General features: G+C 45.1%; 1 protein-coding gene across 5 annotated transcripts in view; it reads right to left on the bottom strand.

Annotated features, from left to right (window-relative positions):
* Nucleotides 1-21,175, bottom strand: part of Sox5 (SRY (sex determining region Y)-box 5) — a 953,863-nt gene that overhangs the window by 760,215 nt on the left and 172,473 nt on the right. The gene's annotated exons all lie outside the window — the stretch shown is intronic.

Raw genomic sequence — 21,175 nt, forward strand, 5'->3', positions numbered from 1 at the left:
GAAAACCATCGTTGGAATCGTTAGATCGCAGCCTGTAATCAAGAGAGGCCTGACTAATGCAATGGTTGACATATCAGAAGAAAATTGACTTTCTTTTCCTCGGTGCTCATCAACTGTCAATAACTCCTAAGTTACAGGAAGGGCCTCATGAACCCCTCCTTCAACCAGGAAGAATACTGACTAGCTGGATCCTCTGCAGATCTTGTATAGGCAACTAAAGCTGCTTCAAGTTCATGGATGCAGCAGCCCTGTTGTATCTAGGTGACACTGCTTCATAGCAGTCTCCCCTGACCTCTGGCGCCCACTATCTGACCACACTGTCCTTCTTAAAGGCATTTTCTGAGCTTCACAGAGTGTAGCCGCTGTATCAGGGCACCTCCATAGACATTTTCTCCCTGGACTTGGACAAGTTGTAGATCTCTCCTTTAACCATCAACTACTGCAAAAGAATGTTCTCAATGTGTGCTGGGAGCTGGTCTAATCTGACCCATGGCCCAGATGGGCAATCATCTTTTTGTTTTTGCAGACATAGTGCAGGTAAGCATTTGTAATCATGCCCTTTAGAGTTGGGCTCATTTTAGGAAATTACTCTTTGTCTTGACAAACGCAACTATCTTCAAAATATGATGCCTTTCTAACACTCTTGTCAAAGGAAGGTGAGGCAATCTTAGCATACATAGCAATGTCTAAGGCAGGGATTTTGCTATTTGAGGATTCTCCTTCAAACAAATGGCTTTCTCCCTCAGTATTAGAAGGTGATATCCTGTAACCCTGAGCATTATAGGTGTATATTTGGTTACAGGCCTTGTCCTGCCTAGAATCTACCAGTGCAATTTGTGATGGGGACTTTGGACCATGTAAGTACTGCAACTATTAAAAGCTAAAAACTAAAGCCATTGGCTTAACCCATCAATCAGGAAGAACTGGAAACTAAAGGGCAACCCTGTGGACAATATGCAATCAAGTCTTCAAACTCTGGGCACCAAAGACCGGTGTGAACTTCTCTTTATTGATAAAGTCCTGTGCAGAATATCACATGTTGCTGTCAGCAGCACATCTGTAAAGGAAGCCCTGTGCTTACTGCTTCTCCATACTCTGCTTATATCTTCTCTTGGCTGCTTCTATTTTGTATCCTTCTTCTGTAGTCAGCTGTGAGTCTATAAGGTTTGTCCTGAAAATCTGAGCAATATGCTAAATCTGAGAATGGTTTAATCACCCCCCACACACACACACTCATAATTGGCGTTAGAAGTGAGATTCATCTGTCCCCTCTCTCTTTAACCTTGCTTTAACGTGACTACCTGGGCAGCCGGTCACACCAGCCCATGGCCCTTCTGTAAATCCACAGGGTCTAAAATAGCTCTGAAAGGTAACTGCTTTTATTACTCAAGTGAGCTTAAAGATCTCATGGTTTAAATACTTGGCCTGGATGGTGTTTACATAAAGATTACAAGCTATTGTTTATCTTGTCCTACGTAAACAGCAACCATCCCAAATTCTCCAGTAATAAATGCAGAACAAAAAAAAATGTTTGCACATTTGTTGCTGTTTGGTAATATGAATGGTTAGTGATATTTCAGAAGATATGTTAGACTGACCAAGACCAGATATTAAAAAGTAACTTCATTAAAAACATCAAATGGTTTTATAATAAAATATGAATAAAAACGTTTGTTTTTTCCTAAGTACTTGGGTTATTTCACATGACTTGCTACCTATCTATCTGAAATTTTTCTTATTAAATTACGAATAACATTTTAGTAGATAGACTTACCAGTTGGCCCTCAAGATCTCCCCGCCTCATAGGTATAGCTGCATGTTTTACATGAGGGTGAGTGTGAGCAGGGTTTGTTTGTGTGGGTGGTTGATTGGGTGACACGCTTGCCTTTCATGCACGTGGTATGGTGACGCTTAGGCTAGTCTTGTAAGTGTCTGAAATCTTAGCCCAGAGATGAAAGGTTGAGAGCTGGAACACTTCTGTTCAGTGAGAAGCATTGTTTCCAACACTGCTGTGTTCAGAATGGAAGGGGCGGAAGGCTGGAGATAGAAGGTAGGTTCTAGAGGCAACACAGGATCTAGCTAGCAAGAAATAGGGGCCTCAGACCTACATCCAGAAAGAACTAAATTTTGTAACAAGAAGAGTTAGAAATGTAGTATTTAGAGCATCTACAAATAAAAACACAGCCTGGCCATCCTGAACTATAAGCCTTGTGATATTCCGAATAGCGAGGACTGGAGCCATCTGGGCCCGGTGATGCAAAACAGTGAGCTAATGTCTAGGTATCATTTTAGCCACGGAGCTTGTGACCATCATTTTTACAGGAAAAATAAAAAACATAGGGAAATGCCAATCTTAAGAGACTTCTGTTCAGTGTTTCAAGTAGAAAACAAGAAGCTCCTAGTGGCCATATTGAACTAGTCATGCAGACTCCTTGCCGTACTGGTGACTCTCAGATCTCCTTCGAATGAAAAACAGGAAAATGGAGGCAGGAAGATCAGAGTTTAGGCCATCTTCGACTACGTAATGAGTTCAAGGCAGTCCAGGAGTTGTGCTCATGAGTGGCTTATTGATTAGTCGACTCACTCGCACACAGGTGATGTGGGGAGGCTTAGGCTAATCACATCTCCTCATCTCCTCGCACGACAAGCAGCGCTGCCCAGGATTCCTCCTGAAAGTTAACGTACCGACTGTCCCCAGCTCAACAGCATGTGACTTGTGATGCTTTGACTTTATGGTGACACAGGATTATGTTCTTTCAACTATTCTGCTTCTGACTTTGAGTGCAGCGTTCAATAAATCACGCAGAATGTCCCACACTAATATAAATTAGGCTTTACGTTAGATGTTTGCCCAACATACGTTTCTGATTAAGCAGGATTGGGCTGTGCTCTAATATTGGCTTAGCAAAGGGCATCGCTTCTATCTGATGCCATCGACTCTTGATGAGTGGTTCTGGATTAAGAGGCTTTGAGGTCAAGAAGCATCTACGTACATCATATACATCCTGAAGGAGGGGAGCAAGAACTGAGCTGGAAGTAAGGATTAATCACAATTGGGGTGGGAGGGATCCACCTGGGAGGGAAAGTGGATGGGGGTGGGGAGGGAACAGAGAACTTGACTTGTTATTGGGTGAGGGAAATGGACTGAAGCCTTGAGGGCCAGCAGGAAGAATTGAAGCAGGCAACCTCAGGAGGTAGGAGGCCGGGGGGACCCTCCAGAATGCACCAGAGACCTGAGAGATGAGAGACTCTTAGGACTCAAAGGGGAGGACCTTAGATGAAATTTCCCACAGTAGGGAGAAGGAACTTATAGATCCCACCTCCAGCAGAAAGACAGGGCATCAAATGAGGTCATCCCACAGTCAAAACTCTGACCCATAATTGCTCCTGTCTGAAAGAACTACAGGGATGGAAATGGAGAAGAGCCTGAGGAAAAGAAGGTCCAGCAACAGACAGGCCCAAAGTTGGATCCAGCTCAAGGGGAGGCCCCAAGACCTGACACTATTACTGAGGCTCTGGAATGCTCACAAAAAAAAAAAGGATCTAGCATGACCACATTCAGAAAAACCCAACAAGCAGCTAAGAGTCAGATGCAGATATTTGCACCCAACCGATGGAGAGAAGAAGCAGCTGACCCCTGTTGTTGAAGTAGGGAAGGCTGAAAGAAGCTGAGGAGAAGGGCGATCCTGTAGGAAGACCAGCAGTCTCAACTAATCTGGATCCCTGAGATCTCTCAAACACTGGACCACCAAACAGGCAGCATACACCAGCTGATATGAGGCCCCCGACATGTATACAGCAGAGGACTGCGGGTCTGTGTTTATTCAGAGATGATGCACCTAACCCTCAAGAGACTGGAGGCCCCAGGGAGTTTAGCGACCTGGTGGGTAGGAGATGGGTACATCCTCATGGAGACAGGGGGTCAGTGGGACATGGAACTGTTGGAGGGTGGGTTGGGGGAGGAAATAAAATCTGGAGTGTAAAAAAAATTTTTTTATACAGACAAAAAATTAAATAAATAAAGAGCCTATAAAGTAACTTACAGTGCCAGATACATTTTAGGTCCACTGTAAGGATAACTGTTCTTCTCCCTGAACACATCTTAAAAAAATTCTGAGAAGTTTTCTAAAGACATGGATGTTGTAGACAGCTTTCTTCTTGATGTTTTGTACAAATTTTCGTATGTAGCATTGTGTAATACTGAGTATATTTAATGATTGAGAGACCTTTCTTGGAGTCTTATAGGCATAGGACTGGTGAGTAAGGCCGGCCTCTCCTTAAAACTAAATCTGAGTACTCGACCCTTCCCATCTAAGCACAGGGCAGACAGGGAGATAGAGAAACTGACAAACAGAGATGGAGGATTTGACATGGAGTGGGTTTGATTATTATTATTATTATTATTATTATTATTATTATTATTATTATTGTTTTGAGATGGGGTCTCATGGCACAGGATGGCCCTGAACTCATTATATAGCCAAAGATGACCTTGAACTCCTGATTCTCCTTCCTCTACCTCCAGAGTACGAGTACTATTGGCACACACCAGTTTTATGTGGTGCTAGGGACAAGCCAGGCAAGCAATCCACCAGCTGAGACACGCCCATCCCAGCAGTGAGTGTTTCTGGATTCACACACCTCTTCGACCTGACCAGAAGAGTGGTATACTGGAATGGCAAAGACCGTAAGCACAGGCCCATCCTTCTTTGTATTTTAGACTAAAAATAGGTGAAGTTTAATCTTTTAAATATTTCTCAAAGTTATAATATTCTACCAAAAATATTTCTGCTTAAATAATTCAACTTGATGTTAAATAATATTTCTCTCCCTGCGCTCTCTATTCGTACTGGGTTTCTGTGACTCTTGTGCTGTTGACAGTGACACGCGATTCTACTCATCACTCAAGATGAGCCAAGAACATCAGTCCTCTTAGAGTCAACAAGAAAGGTGGCCCCTGACGGTTTCCGCCAGCCTACAGCGCATGTCCTAGTGTCTCCCTGTGAACTCTCCTGAAAGGATGCTGACCTAAAATCTTAAAGGGCAGAAATCTGAGGCACTATGGTAACGTGTCTAAATTAAGCCCTTAAGTCATGGACTCTGCTTCCTTTGGCGGATTCTAAGGACTTTCCCATTTTCTGTCTAGTATGGAGGAATACACACACACACACACACACACACACACACATAAACACACACATACACACACACACATACACACACATAAACACATACACATACACACACACACATACACACATACACACACACATACACACACATATACACACATACACACACACATACACACACACATACACATACACACACACACATACACACATACACACACACATACACACACATATACACACATACACACACACATACACACACACACACACACAGAGGGAGGCACACAGGGAGGAAGCACACACACACACACAGAGGGAGGCACACAGGGAGGAAGCCATGTTACCCATGCTATCTTGGAAAGTGGCTGACATGTGTGGAATTTGTGTGGCTGCTCTGCCAGCTGACAAGGAGAAGTCACTGACCTTCCTTGAAGTCACAGACCAAGACTTCAACAGTTTCCCATTATAGAAAGGACAGTCAGGAGCAGTGGTGGCAAGGGACGGATGCTCTGAATAAGGCAGAGATGAGTAGAAATCCTCACAACAAACGGCTTCCATGTTTCATCACAGTTTCCCAAGTTAGATGCTGAGCTGTGAGCTCTACACACAGTATCTGATTTTGTCCTCACAGTCACCTTATGTCAGGAGCCCTTTTATTTGACCCATCTTATAGACTAGATAAAGGGCACATTGGATTAAGAGAAATATGCAAGGTCACACAGCTCAAACCTCACACCTCCTACACACCCCCAGCAACTACCCCCATGAATTCAAATAAAGTACCATGTGAAAGAACTTGCAGCACAAGAATGTATTCAACTACCATGGATTCGAGGTCTACATGGTCATTTCTGAAGCAAAACTCAATTAAAATATAGAAAAAGCACACTGACTTAAAAGGGGGGGGGGTTCATGGGACTTGAATGTCAGCCAAGGGGGCCATGAAGGGAATAGTTCTTTTCCTCTGTGTGTGCATGTGTGTGCATGTGAGTGTGAGTGTGTAGCCACTAGAGACTGACTTCCAGCACTTTCTGTAATCATTCTCTACCTTGTGTTTGAGATCTGACGGTCTCTTCTCAGAACCTGGATCTGTGCAATTGGCCAGCAAACTCCAGGGAGCCTCATCCCTGCACACAGCCCTGGACAGATGCAGGGAGCCTCATCCCTGCACACAGCCCTGGACAGATGTAGGGAGCCTCATCCCTGCACACAGCCCTGGACAGATGCAGGGAGCCTCATCCCTGCACACAGCCCTGGACAGATGCAGGGAGCCTCATCCCTGCACACAGCCCTGGACAGATGCAGGGAGCCTCATCCCTGCACACAGCCCTGGACAGATGCAGGGAGCCTCATCCCTGCACACAGCCCTGGACAGATGCAGGGAGCCTCATCCCTGCACACAGCCCTGGACAGATGCAGGGAGCCTCATCCCTGCACACAGCCCTGGACAGATGCAGGGAGCCTCATCCCTGCACACAGCCCTGGACAGATGCAGGGAGCCTCATCTCTGCACACAGCCCTGGACAGATGCAGGGAGCCTCATCTCTGCACACAGCCCTGGACAGATGCAGGGAGCCTCATCTCTGCACACAGCCCTGGACAGATGCAGGAAGCCTCATCCCTGCACACAGCCCTGGACAGATGCAGGGAGCCTCATCCCTGCACACAGCCCTGGACAGATGCAGGGAGCCTCATCCCTGCACACAGCCCTGGACAGATGCAGGGAGCCTCATCCCTGCACACAGCCCTGGACAGATGCAGGGAGCCTCATCCCTGCACACAGCCCTGGACAGATGCAGGGAGCCTCATCCCTGCACACAGCCCTGGACAGATGCAGGGAGCCTCATCCCTGCACACAGCCCTGGACAGATGCAGGGAGCCTCATCTCTGCACACAGCCCTGGACAGATGCAGGGAGCCTCATCCCTGCACAGAGCCCTGGACAGATGCAGATTTGCTTAACCACAACCGCTTTTTTTGGTGTTGTTGTTTTGTGTTGTTTTGTTAGGAGGATCTAATTAAGGCCCCCTGTACAACAAGCACGTTGCTGGCTGAGACGTCTCTCCAGCCCATTTTATTTCAGACAAGTCCACTGAGGCATTGTGGGCCTGGACTGCAGTCAAAAGTCCCCCCTCCCCTGTCTTTGAGTTGTCATTCCTTCTGCTCTTTCTGGAATACCCTTAGAAAGAAGTAGTCGTTGGATTCTGCTCTCACTGAAGTGTGATCCTCTGCCTCATGCGGAGTCTTCATCTGTGAAATGTGAGACTTAATTACACCTACTCCATCCAGCTGCCTGCGAGAAGAGTGATTGCCACACATCGATACACAGACCCTTCCCGGTGCCCGCTGGACTCTTGCTGTTAAGACAATAGTGACTTCACATTTGGAAATGAGATGTTCGGGAGATGGACAGTCGCTCTGCTGCAACGAGGAACTCCTACGGCCAGTTTCCAGCATCTGCAATATGCCAGCCTCGTGGTCTAAAAGCTCTGCTGCTGACGTTCCTAAGCACCCCCTCTAGTCACAGAGATAATCTCTATCAACAGGGGAGGACAGGAAGTGCTCAAAGACATTTTAGTAGAAAACTTGGAAGGCGAGGTCATGGCTTCCGCCTCTAGCTTCATCATGGTGCTCGGACCCTGCAAACCAGATCATGTCCTGAGACTCAGTTTCCCTTTTCAAACTTTGACATCAGGCTGTCCCTTTGAAGTTTCCTTAAAGTCTCTTTAGCATGCAGACTTTATATATTAATTTTCAAGACCCTTACTAAGTAAATTAATTCCGAAATCCTCTCCCTTTTCTGGTTTGCTTCAGAGTCCCTGCCATCCCTAATTCGGGTGGAATGATAGTAAAAACATATGTGCTTTGTGATTCAATCAGTCTTTAATCTTAAAAGTGTTCCCATGGGTGGGAGACACAGAGGACATGTCCCTTGACCCCATCCTTGGCACAGCCCACCACTCACTCAAGAGATCTGGTCTCATCAAGGAGGAGCCAGCCTCGTACAGCTTTAAAATGACTTCACTCCCATATTTACATATTTTTAATAGGGCTATGATGAATCTCCTTCCGCTTGACTCCTATTTTGAGCTGTGATATTTTAATCTCCATTCTTGCTGCAACTTACCAGATGAATGTGCACTGTGACAGAGCTCAGAGGAAATCGTATAAATAAAGCGAAGTGGAGCTATGACATCCCACATTTTATAGCTTTTTTATTGTAGCTGAAGCATAAACAGAGCACAGCTGTGTTATACTTACTGCTGAGAGCGCTCCCTCATCTTCACCCCCTACTGGTTTTAAAAAGACAGCACTCTTATTCAGACTACTCTGAGGAGCAGTACCCATCAGGCCACCCTTCACCTCAAAGCTTTTCTGGTGACGCATCCCCTCCTGTGGCAACCTCATCTGAGGATCAGCAAGCCTGCTGCTGCAGCCCAGGCTGCACACAAGCCAAAGCCCCTTGCTGTCACCTGATGCAGGATGACTCTGCTACCTAAAGCAACCGGCACATGCATACCCACAGATACCACAAGTGCTTCTTGAGGAATCAAGGAGATGGAAAAACAACCTGGGGGTCTTCACTATGGTGCACCCTCTCAAGGAGGAACCCCTTCAAAATTACAGATGTCTTTGGAGCTTTTAGATGAACTCTCTGGTGAACGTTGGACAGGCCAGGAGAGCGCGACGCTGGGTTCCATAGAACAGTTCTGCCCGCGTACACCATGGCTGGCTTTAGAGCTGTTCATTGAGTGTGAATACACATTGAGCAACAAAAACAAACCCCATCTATACTCTGATGGAAATGGGTGGAGGTCACATGGTTAACGAATCCAGACTATCGCTTGATCTAAGCTGAGCCTATCTCGGACCTTCCCCGAGATGTTTCATTTGGGACGAATAGAGAAAGAAGTGTGGATGGGACCCAGTATCCAGTGCTGTCAGCCATGGATCAGGTCCTCCCTCCTGGAAGTCACAATGATGGTGACAGAGTGTAAAGCCAATAACCTAAGTGTGCTGGAGATGAGAGAAGAGGGGTCAACTCTACCAAGCCTGACCCCTAGTTCTAGCTGCTCCTTCCTGATGCCCATCAACACTCAGGTCCCCCCACGACCCTCCTTCATTTTCTCTGTTAGTATTTGTCTCTGTTTGTGTGTGTGCAGGTACCACGTGTGCATGAATGTGTTGTGTGCACTTGCGTGTGCAGATAAGCTAGCCAGTACAGGTATGTGTGGAAGCCTCAGGGCAACAGCCAGTGGTCTTCCATGCTTTCTCCGTCTTATGAAAATTAACTTACTAATATTTATCTGTTTATTTAATTACTTACGTTTGAGACAGGATCCCTTACTGAATCTGGGCTACCTGGCTAGCCTGTCTCCGCCACTCGGTGCTTTGGTTACAGGCACGTGCATGCCACCGTGCTTAGCTTTTTACGCGGCTGCAGGGATCTGAACTCAGGCGCAACAAGCACTTTACCGGCAAAACCATCACCTCAGCCCTGATATATTTTCAGAGTCCTTATTATTACATTTTCCAGAGGATTCTGCTTCTCCATTCAGTTGGCATTTATTCTTCCTTTAGCAAAATGCCAGCACACTATCTAAGGGAAGGAAGGAAGGAAAGCCCTCTGGGTTTGTAGAGAAGTGATGAAAATTCAAAGGACAGGTGCATCCAAGTGAGAGGGTGTGGGGAGCGTGGTACCCTGTGCACTCTGGAAGCTGGAGGGAGGCTGGGCATGGATCTGTTCTGTCCTCAGCATGAGAGGTGCAAAGCGCCAGAACAGGGTGCTAGGACAACCACAATTGACGAGCTCAATTGTTTCCAAGCAACACGCTCTGCAGGCTAAGGGTAATATCCTGTGCTGGTACCCTTTGCTGGCATCCCACACTTCTCAGCCATCTCCCTCTCAAGGTTGCTAGTCTGCAGCGTTCCCAAGCTGCCAGCCCAGCCTAGAGGTCTAATCAGCAACTCTCACTTCTGTGAGGGGATTAGCAGGATTCCTTTGTTTTGATGGTAGATTATCCAACTGCATCTTTAAAGAGGTGTGGCCTCATCTGGCCTGCTCCCGGGAGAAAGACTGGAATTTTACTCTACTTGAACAACATATAATTCCATAAAAGGGTTGCTGTCAAAACATGGTACTCCATTTTTGGTGTGTGTGAAAAAGCACATTTGTAATGTAAATAACCTCAGAAGTTGTGTGATATTTTACAATAACCCATCTGGTAGGAAACATAGATCATCAGCCCCAGTTGATCCCAGCCCTAGTAAATCAGACATCTAGACATCAGGGTGCACAGAACCTCAAGATAATGCCACCCCATATCAGAATTCAGGTCACTTCCTTTTTCAAGGGCAAGTATTTTTAATTGACCCAGTTCTCCTAACACAGATTTGAGAGGAAGACCATGAACTGAGGACAGTGTTGGACAGCTATGCTCAGGACACAAATGTTAGCAAACTGATTGCAGCCTGACTCACATGGATCCTGCTTTAGCATTTCATATTTGGTAAGTTTGTTTGGTGATAAGCAGCAACCAAACAGAGAGCAAATCCCTGCAATCTCCGCAGAAATGTGAACACATAAAACTTCTAAGAAAAACACCTACAGAGCAGCTAGCCACAGATTAAAAATTAGCCCATACGCTTTCACTAGAGGGATCCTGTTAGAAAAGTGTGTGTGCATGTGTGTGTGTGTGTGTGTGTGTGTATGTGTGAATGTGTGCATGTGTGAAAGTGTTAGACTGTGTGTGAGTGTATATATGGTATATGTGAATGTGTGAATGTCTTGGACTGAGTGTGAGTGTATATGTGGTGAGTGTATATAAGCGTGTGGTGTGTGTGTAGGTGTATATCTGCATATGGAAATGTGTGTGCATATATGTAAATGTGTGCTTGTATGTGTATGGTGTATGTGTGTGTACCTGTGTGAATGTGTGTGGTGTGTGTACATGTATGAGTGTATCTGTGCATGTGTGTGTGCATTTACAGATTAGAGGGCAACTTCACCTGCCTGTCAATTCTTACAGTCCACTTGCTTGAGATGGGGTCTTTTGTTGACAGATCACTGGCCTGTGGGCTTCCGGGATTCCCCTGTCTCTGCCTCTCATCTCACCACAGGGCACTGGGATTCCTCCAGAGGCTCATACTGAGTCTGGCGTTGTCATGGAAGCTGGGATCTGAACTCAGATCCTCACGGCTGTGCAGCAGGATTATCTCTATCCAGGAGGTCCCTGTAACTACCAGACTTTCTATTACATGGGATCTGTACTTGGTAGACAGGGCCCAGCCATGTTTGTCTGAAAGCTCAGCACATCCACTGCTCAGCTATCTCGATAATTCCTTATTGGTACTTGTGTTGACAAGAAATGCTTATCCCTTTTGTGTTCATTGCTTGCTAAAATTGTATTTTAAATTACATTGGAAATGTCGTTTTAAAGATGTATCAAGATTTTTTGTAGTTGTTTTTTTTTTTAAAGACTGGAGGCCAGTCCATACTAGCCTCAAACTCAGTGTCCCCCTGCCTCAGTTTCCCAAGTGCTAGGATGAGAGGCTTGAGCAAACCAACATGGGAAGTATTAGATAAGGCTTGAGTTACCTGTGTATTCTTCGTTGTTCCAAACACTAGGGCAGATAGATTCAGGAGGCTTGTGGTTAGCTAATGGGCCATGTGCCATAGCAGGTAGCTACTTAAGGTGGAGTGGAAAGGAATGCTAAAGATAAAGCAGTAAGATGTTGGCTTAGGGTCTGCAAGGTGGCTTGCTGCGTAAAGGCACCTGCAGTGAGCCTAATGGCCTGAGTTTGATCCCCAGGACCCACGTGGCAGAATAGCACAGACTTCTGCAAGTTGTCTTTGACCTTTTATGCACTCTATGGGATATACATATCCAAACACATATGCACCCACAGAACGAATAAAGAAAATGTAATAAAGAACTTGACTTTAACCCCCGCAAAGCTTCCCAAGTGGAATTCAAAAGGGAAACAGAGAGTGATTAGTTATTGTGTCTCTAAGAATCTATGTGGAATGACAAACAGAATCACCCCAAATCAGCCCAGGGCTGTTCGTTCATTCAGCAGGATTTACTGACTGAGGATCCCCAGGTGCCAGGGACTACCCTGGGCTCTAAAGAGACAGAGCTGGGAACAGCCAGACCAAGGCTCTGGTCTCTTACAACCCATACCACACTCAGAGGCAAAAGGGGGCAGGTAATGACTGCAGACATACACTGCACACACAGTAAGGCTGGGGGGGGGGGAGTGAAGGGAGAGAGTTGGGAGGACATGTAGATAAAGGTTAAATAGAGTGAAGGACAGGGTCTTTCTGAGACGGCGCCATTTTACTTAAGACCAGAAGAAAGTATCTCAAAGAGTCACGTAGTAATGGGTTACCAGAATGAGAACAGAGGTCCTCGGTGGCCCAGGCTGTGCCTTCCACATTAAAAGTAGTGGTGCCCACTACAATCACCACAAACACCATCATCACCATCACAAGCATCAGCATCTCCACAATCATCATCATCCCCACAGTCACTATCATCTCCACACCTACCATCACACCACAGCCACCATCACACCACAGCCACCATCACACCACAGCCACCATCACACCACAGCCACCATCACACCACAGCCACCATCACACCACAGCCACCATCCCCACCACAGCCACCATCACACCACAGCCACCATCCCCACCACAGCCACCACCACCACACCATAGCCACCATCACACCACAGCCACCATCCCCACCACAGCTATCTCTTATGAAGCCCTAGAGTATACCAGACTTCATATTTTATTTTTTAGGACTCTATGCATCAGACTTGGAGCATTACTCACTCATTTAATAACCCTGTCCTGCGGAGCATGGTGGCACATGCCTTTGACGCAGTACTTGGGAGTTCAAGCTAAGCAGATCTCTGCAACTTTGAGGCCAGTGCTGTCTACATATAAGTTCCAGGCCAGGTGGGACTACACAGTCAGTCTGTGTCTCTAAATAAGTAAATGAGATAATCCTACCATACTATATAATACTGTAAGATTTCCTAGATTAATGTGAAAATAAAAAGAAAACTAAGAAATACATGTATTTCCTTCTCCACTGTGAAGCCAAAGAACAACAGTGAAGAATCAAGCAGCAGACTAAAGATGTGGACCTGCAGACAAGAGAGCAGGCTGCACTGGGACCCCCTGTCCCAATATGACAATATCCTAACCACTTTGCCATCAGAGTGAACTTTCATGAGTTGGCGAGCCAGGTGTTGAGTTGTGGAATGTGAATAGTGCTGTGGAAGAAGAATCAGATAATATAATAATAGTAATTATTATTATTATTTATTATTATTATTATTATTATTATTATTGTAACAATTGACCTTCAGCAAACAGCTAAATGTACTCTGAAAAAATGTACTACATTCTATATGAGATTTTTGTTTGTTGGTTTGTTTGTTTGTTTTGCTTTGTTTTTGTAAGCATTACGGCTCGGGGAGGAAAAGCTTCCTCAAAGGAAGTGTTATAGCTCTGAGAGGAAAGGTTTCCTGGCAGCTGGGAGCTGAGGAACACCAGAGTCTCAAGGTACAACAAACCTCACACTGGAATTCACTGGAAAGACACAGAGGGTGATTGCATCTGAGGGGGTGAGGAGAGCAGGACACAGGCTCATACAGGAATTTGGGGGCTGGGGAGTTCCAGGGTAGAGATTTCCACAGTGGGGATTGGTGAGATTTCAAGCCAAGCCCAGGGACTGCCGGATTTTGTGCTCAGGGATTGGTGGGTTTAGTAAGGTTTTTTACCCGGAAGCGGGCTCAGACCTTTTATCATATATTTTTGTTGGGGGGAGTGAGTGTTCTGGGGCGGTGGAAGGACAACCTCAGGCAGCATGGCTCACCTCCATCTTTCTTTGACTCAGTCTCTGCTTGCCATTGCTCTCTGTAATCAGGACACCTGCTGGGGAAGTCTCTAGAGAGTCTCCTACCTTAGACTCTGCTCCCACAGAGCAATCTTGCCATAGGTCATGGGGACTCAAACTCTGATTCCCCACACCCTCACAAGTCCTTCACCCACTGAGCCATCCTCACAGCCTCTGTGATTTCTCTAAGCCCATCATGTCTTTAGTTAAGTATGCATGAGATACAGCTGAAGGTCCAGAAATGAAGATACACGAAACTTCTCATGGGGAGATGCAATGCGCATGTCTAACACCCCAGACACTGAAACCACAACAGACTAAAGTACGCATACCACTTGCTGAAACAGTGAGGTTTGTAGTGGTTATTTATAGGACTATGGTGTGCTCATACAGGAGCAGAAATGACTCCAAATCAGCTGCCCACCCCAGCATGGGAGACAGCTCACATGCTAGGAATGTGGAGCTCACTGCACAGCCTGCAAACATCTCAAGAGATTGGAGAGCATCATTTCCAGGTACCTCCGTTGGTATAAGCCTCTTCCAGGAAACTTGGTTAGTTCCTGCTTCTTCCAGGCAGCTAGTCTGACCTCAGAACCTTCTTTGCATCTCTTTTTTGTAGTTTAACTTTTATGAGGTTTTACAGTTTACCTTGGCAGGGAGGGGCCTAGTAAATCTGCTCTGTTTCAGGGACTTCCTGAAGTTATTGTGAGTTGTTTGCCATTCTGCTTATGGAGCTTCTCTGTGGGATGGAATCTTTCAATCTCGTGGAAACTGATATTGCAACACAGTCTTGGGCTCATCAGTCTCTCAAATCTCACACCTTTTATAGCTGACAGAGTGCACAAGGGGCTTGTTTGGACAGGGTCCACATCTTTCAGAGAGCATCCTCAATTCTATAGAGTGACAAAACCATGTAAATTATTATACCAGAATACCTTTAGTATGGTAGTTAAAAATAGGGCAAAAAGCAGAAGTACCGATCTACCAATTTTAAGGAACACTAAAAGACAACCAGCTAACTTCTGCAAAGTCCATGCAGAACAACCTATACTCCATGGTGCCACCAGATACGAATATCTCTATGGAATTCATCACTCTAGGGACTGTCCATTCATTTATGCTGGTCCCACGCCATTTGGGGGGAGCTTGTCTTCACCAAAGAAGTGAGCAGCCAGACACGGGGTTGTACATCTGTGATAACAGCACTTGCAGAAGAGATACAGTAGGATCAGAAGTCCAAGGCAATCCTGGGCTATATGGAATGTTATTAGAAAATAATAAAATAAATGTAAATAAAATAATATAAATTAAATAAAACAATAATATAAAATAAAAATAAAATAAATAAAATAATAAAATAAATATAAATAAAAGTAAAACCATGCCGCGCGCGCGCGTGTGTGTGTGTGTGTGTGTGTGTGTGTGTGTGTATGTGTGTGTGCATCTCAAGTCTCCACAGAAAGCATGGCTTGTGGGTACAGCACGATAATGTGTAGGGTCTATGGATGAAGCACTGTTTCCCACTTCCACAGCCCCAGTGAGCAAAGTTCCAGTGTAGACAGGCAGGAAAAGACAGAGCACAAACTTCTTTGACATCTTTCCTGTCTCACCAAAAGCTGAAGATAATTTTCTTAGAGGGACTATTAAAGTCCCTTTACGCTGTCATTTTAAACTAAGAGGGAAAGCAGAGCTAATATACATAATCAGTAAAATTGTTAAGTGGGCAAATTCTATTTCTCCAGATCCTTCTTCTTCTTCTTCGGTGAAAAGTTTAAGTTCCCCCACCACTTCAGTCCCTAGGCTATCTCTGGCCGCTGTGGAGTCAGTCCAGCACGCTCATTCACACGCACACGCGGCTGGGACGGAAGCGAAAACCCCTCACCTTCTTTACCTCCCAAAGGTGGTTTGACTGAGAGATGCCCTCTTTAGGCTCCAGTATTTGAATGTTTGATCCTCGTTTAGTGGGGAAGTCTGGAGAGGCTATGAAACTCTTAAAGGTACAGCACTACTGGAGGAAGAACAGTCAGTAGGGTGCCTACAGCCTTACTCACTTCCTGTCTGAGAAAACGTGATCACGTGATCAACCAGCTTTCTGCCCCTGCCGCCATACCTCCCCCATCATTATGGAGTTCCTGCCCCTGGAAAGATAAGCTTTTCTGCAAGCTTCTTCTGGCTGTGGTGTTTTATCATGGCCAATGCAGTATCTCTGTGGAATTCATCACTCTAGGGACTGTCCACTCATTTATGCTGATCCCACGCCATTGGGGGGAGCTTGTCTTGTAATCGGCCTGCTGATCCTTAGATCCTGTGTGGAATTATTTCAGCCCTATTACATTTGATCCCATTAAATTTTTAGCCAGTGATGAATTGCTGGGTAACTTCCTTAGCACCGTGTGAGTCACAGCGACTGGAGAACTAAATTTGATGTTTATTAAGAAGGAAATCAGAATTACATCTCTAGGGTTCTCATTCCTTCACCAAAGCTTTTTATAAAAATACAGGGCTGGAGAGATGGCTCATCACTTAAGAGCAAAGGACCCAAGTTCAGTTCCCAGCACCCATGTCAGCCAGTTACAACTGCCTGTAACTCCAGCTCCAGGAGACCGGACACCCTCTTCTGACCTCTATGGACACCTGCACTCATGTGTATATACCTACAAGAAGACAGGCACATACATATAGTTACTTTGTTTGAAGTAGTAAATTGTAGAATCCAGTGCATACACCTGGTAACAGCTGTCCACTTGGGTTTCTAGGACTGATGGTCACACACTCATACCAAAGGACTTTCCTCTGAGTGTTTTTTTGTTTTGTTTTGCTTTGTTTCTGAGTGTGGTTTTAACTGTTAATCAGCAGCACCTTTTTGACTTCAGAATTTGGGGACATATTATTAAAGTGTTTTTAAAAAACAAAAAACAACAATAATAACAACAACAACAAAACCGGGATGACGCCTGACAGTGGGGAAGTCATCCCACACTCTAGACGTGACACCAGCTTCAGAGGAGCGCGGCATGTTTCCTCTGCTTTAAATTCAGCGCAGCATGCACTCGTCTCGAGTCTTCCGAGATTTCTTTTGCATGTTATTCCTAATTTACCAAAAATGGATGTTCAAAAACAACTTTTAGCTAGCTGTCTCATCATCCCACCCGGCCTGTCCTAATATACATCGTAGTGTGGGTACTGTCATCTAAGTGTCCCCCTGGGCTGCTCTCCTTCCCTTACTCCCTCCATCAAGTCACCATCTGGTGTAGGCATCCTTTGACCCCACCACATCATTTCCCCTGCCTTTCTAAGGCCAGCCAAGTTCCCTTCTGGCTGGAACTCTGGTGGTCCTTGAACACACATTCCTGACTCTTCTGTCTGTCCTTACAGCCCACTCTGCACATGTGCTCTTTAAAATATACCCAACACCACACATTTCAGAACACCACCTTGAGAACCATAAATATGGCCAGTTATTGCACGCCCATCACGCATAGCAAAAATCTTAAAAGGAATGCACCTGGCAAGCCCATTTCCCCGTCACACACCAGGCTTCCTACCACACAGACAATGGAAAGGTGAGTCCTGTTGCAAGGTAATTGCTGTTGCTCTTACATATGTGCATGTGTGTGCTTATGTGCATTGTGTGCTTATGTGTGTCTGTGTGTCTATCTGTATGTCTGGTGTCTGTGTGTGTCTTTGTGTGTGTGTGTATGTGCATCTGTGTGTGTCTGTGTGAATTTCTCTGTGTGTGTGTGTGTGTTTATGTGCACATGTGTGTTGTGTATGTGTGCATGTGTGTGTGTGTGTGTGTCTTTGTGTGTCTCTGTGTGCCTGTGTTTGTTTATTCTCCTCCACATCATCTCCCCAAGGCTGTTATGCCTTGGCCATGACCTATTCTAGAAAGAGCATCTCTCTATTACTCTAGAGATCTCAGCATCTCTCCCAGGTCCCTTACTAACCCTCCATCTCCTCACATATGCTCACAGATCTTGTTTGTCATCCAGTCTCAGACCTGCTCAAAGAACTCTCCCCAGCTTTATTATGTAAAACAACAACAGGATTACCCTTCCTATACATGTGTGTATAAATGTCTTTATTTCTATAGGTTCTTATTTTACTCCTAGAGTTTAGACTCCTACACAGCAGGGCTTTAGTCTGCCTTATTTATTACAGTTATTTCTGCCACTTATACTAATATCCAACACAGAGGACACTTAGAAAATAATTTTTGAGTGATTCACATGAGCATCCTTATAGAAACACTCTAACAGTATAACCTTTGATCTTGGTGGAGACGAAAAGCAGCAGGCAGGGCTGAGGGCAGCTTTGGGAAATACCACAGTCAGGGTGTATCCTCAGGTCTTAAGTGAGAGAAAGGTCTCCTTCCCTCAACACCACCAGCCACTCAGTGGCAATCGAGGCCAAGATGGCTCCTTATTTGTCGGTGGGCATCACTGTATCAGACCCTCTAATCCAGGAGTAGAACACAGGTATTATCATTCCCCCTTTCCATCTCAGCCATGGGCTCCCAATTATAATAAATGAATAAAGTAGACGGAAGCTCGGGTAAAACTAAAGAAAGATTAGAATCTGGCAAAAGCAAACGCACTGCCTGGGGCGGCCTGGGGCTGACGGCTGATGACAGCTAGCAGACAAACCCTGTTCCCTGATCTAAACTCTGTCTACTAAACAAATTAGCAAGCTCATCAGGATCGCTCGGCATCTACCTTCTGCAGAGGCAGCTGCTGCAGCCACCATGCTGGCTCTTTGGGTCCTGGTAGTGAGGCACAATTACAGACCATCAAGGTCCCAGACGACAGCACATCTATCAGGTTCTAACGTCTTTAAAGAGCTAGACATTTGCTTCTGCGATGTAAAGTTGATTCCTGTGCTAGGAATTTACCTTGTAAATCATAAAGAATGACGGGAAACACAGGCAGTGACTCGGGACTTGGATATACTTCCACACAGGTAGTGTTGGATAGCGAAGGACATTCCATGAAAACTAGGGATCATTGTAGAACCTGTAGGTTTTTTTAAATGGCAAGATTGTTCTTTAAGAAACTGTGAGAAACATCTACTCCCAGAACTCAGGAGGCTGAGGCAGGAGGCATGAGCTGGAGGCCAATCTCAAAAGAAAACAAAATTCTCTCTCTCTCTCTCTCTCTCTCTCTCTCTCTCTCTCTCTCTCTCTCTCTCTCTCTGTGTGTGTGTGTCATACACATACACACATGCACAGAAGAGAGGGATTATGAAATAACACTACTCAATTTTAAATTTAATAAATTTTGTCTCTTGCATGTTGGATGACTCTAACTAGAAAAAATGTAGTGACTCCGGAAAAGCTAAAGTTTTCAGCATGAAGAAACAAATTATATAGATATAAATATGTTGTAGCATATTTAATATGAAACAACATACTATTTATACATGTGTCAGACTCTCATGTGTCATGGGACTCTCCTAATACATAGAATTTTCTGGTATAAAGGTTTAAAATTACTTTAAAAGAGCTGGAGACATGCCTCAGTAAGTAAGAGTCCTCATTGCTCTATCAAACGACTGAGTTCTGATTTGAGCATCCACATAGGATCTCTCTCATAAAATCTGTAATTCCAGCTCTAGAGTATCCAACCCCACCTCTGATCTCCATGACCACCTGTAGTACACACACACACACACACACACACACACACACACTGCACACATAGACTTTCACCACACACATACATATATACACCACACACACAAGGGCATATGTACACACTCATGCACACACAAACCACACAAACACACATACTAACACACATCACATACACATACTCACAGACTCCCACACTGACACAGACATACATACACCACCCAGACACCAAATCAATCTAAATAAACTTAAAATCCATGACAACAAAATCAACCCTTGTTCATCCACTTTCAAAGAAGGATTGAATAAGATCAAATCCAACACCAACCAATACATCTTTCTCTCAGAGTTAAATGTTACAGAAGACAGGATCTTCTGGCTTCATTTTCTAGAATGCTTTTTCTTTCTAGATGAACATCAGCATGGTAAAGCATTCTTAAAACATCCCATGTAAGAAAGATCTGACAAGGAGCTACACACAGCCACAGCACTTGCATGGAGCATGCGCACCAGTGAAGAGCTAGTGCGAAGGTGTCAAGGTGAGAGAACCCAGGAGGGACTTACAGACCCAGATTGATTTTCCGACAGTACTAGAATGGAGCACGCGCACTGCACCGGTTAAGAGCTAGCGTGAAGGCGCCAAGGTGAGAGAACCCAGGAGAAACTTATAGGCCCAGAGTGATTTTCAGACAACCTCTATTCACAATCCAAGTCTCCTGAGAGAAACTTTTGGTCTTTCTTTCTACTGGAATTCTTGAGACAGAGAGTCCTTTTATAGTCCCAAGACAGCCTGTAATTCATGTAGCTGAGGCTAGCTTCAAATTTGAAATCTTCCCACCTCCATCCCAAGAGCATTTTATCATTTCTAACAAGAGACAAATGGGTCTTCATGATAAGAGACAGCAGGGTACCAGGGACATCTCTAGAGGGAAGAAATGACTATCTAAACACATCATCACTGAGAGACGTGGAGACAGGGAATAGAGATGTACTTCCTGTGGCGTCGAGGAGGCTGCAATTTCGCTCTTCGGGATAGGGCTGCCTCCCCCTGCCCACTTTGAGCACAGACTTCCCACCGCTGAAACTACTGTACCCTCAAACACTGAAACAAACTAACAAAACAGCTGTCTCCTCCCAGACACAGATGCTGAAGTCTTTGCCATGGTCTCAAGGGAGGGCTCATTCCCACCTTTCTGCTCCAAGCCTGCAGTACCTGCCTTAGTAAGACACATTGTGCAAATAGTATTTGTGAAAGTGTCTGTGTCCTCATCAAACTGTAGAATGCTTACCTTGTTGGGGGGCACATAAAACAGGACCTAAAAGTAGCTCAGTAAGAGAGCAAAAGAGCCCCACACTCTGTCTTCCTGCCCATGTTTCTTAAGTCAAAAAAGCAACAAAAGGCTATTCTTTAAAGTGATAAATGTACCTCTGATGTTTATCTGACTCATAATTTGGAAAAGCACATGGTGAGGGAAGGACTCTTATTCTGAGGAGAAT

This window comes from Mus musculus, chromosome 6 (genome assembly GCF_000001635.26).
Source record: "Mus musculus strain C57BL/6J chromosome 6, GRCm38.p6 C57BL/6J".
Lineage (NCBI taxonomy): Eukaryota > Metazoa > Chordata > Mammalia > Rodentia > Muridae > Mus > Mus musculus.